Source organism: Schistocerca gregaria, chromosome 4, assembly GCF_023897955.1.
Source record: "Schistocerca gregaria isolate iqSchGreg1 chromosome 4, iqSchGreg1.2, whole genome shotgun sequence".
Taxonomy (NCBI): Eukaryota; Metazoa; Arthropoda; class Insecta; order Orthoptera; family Acrididae; genus Schistocerca; species Schistocerca gregaria.
In genome coordinates, this window is record NC_064923.1 from 241,076,940 (window position 1) to 241,078,275 (window position 1,336).

Here is a 1,336-nt window from a genome sequence, read left to right on the forward strand (position 1 = left end):
TGTAAATCTTGCGTTTATCGCGTTACGAACACGCAGTCATTAAAGACTTATTCCAGTCGATTCACGACAATCATGTTGGTCTTTGTTGCAAAGCTAGTGATTGTTTCAGTGGCACAGGATCTTCTTTCCTCACCTTCACTCCTTCTGATAATGATCGAGTGAATCTACAGCCACAGCGTCGCTGAAACAAAGATACTGGTGACCTAGGTAAAGTCATCAGATGACCAAAACGAATTGCAAAATGGTTTAGATAAGGTATCAGTACAGTGCGAAAAGTGGCAATTGAATTGTAACTTGTATAATGGTTGACTGGTAAAGCAAGTCGTGTTTAGGCCCGTATGTTAATAACTGTCTCTCGTTTTCTTTCATTCGAGTGCGTTATATCATTTTTTCATTCGATTTTTCATTGCCGTGTGGAAGTAACTGTTCCACACGGTTTGTACGTCAGAAACGTCTGCTAACGGACTATGTGTGATCAATTACTGACCTCGTCCACTTAAAGTAACGTCTATAATTGGAACCCCATTGCTGTACCATTCTTCTTACCTCAATAGTGAGGTTTAATCATAGCTATTGGTAATGTTTTTGCAACCCTGCCCTATGTGTTTCTTTTTATGCACCAGTACTAAATGCGTCGAATAAATACAGAAGAACATGTGAAGCACATAATAATGAATGTAACTGAAAAAACTAAACTGTAAACAGATAATTTAAATGAGCTGCCAACAATTACAGAAGATCTAATAAAATGGGTGTAATCAAATAGTGTATTTATATTATAGACCACTGATGAAGCCCAGAATATTTGGTATACAGGGTGTTACAAAAAGATACGGCCAAACTTTCAGGAAACATTCCTCACACAAAAATAAAGAAAAGATGCTATGCGGACATGTGTCCGGAAACGCCTAATTTCCACGTTAGAGCTCATTTTAGTTTCGTCATTCCAACGTCATCAAATTGTAAATTTTCACAATCAACATGTGTGGGCTGACGAGAATCCACACGCAATTGTGTAATCACTTCATCAACACAGATTTTCTGTGAACGTTTGGGCAGGCATTGTTGGTGATATTTTGATTGGGCCCCATGTTCTTCCACCTAAGCTCAATGGAGCACGTTATCATGATTTCATGCTAGAACATGTGCCTTTATAAGTGCGACACAACATGTGGTTCATGCACGATGGAGCTCCTGCACATTTCAGTCGAAGTGTTCAAACGCTTCTCAACAATAGATTCGGTGACAGATGGATTGGTAGAGGCGGACCAATTCCATGGCCTCCACGCTCTTCTGACCTCAACCCTCTTGACTTTCATTTATGGGGGCATTTGAA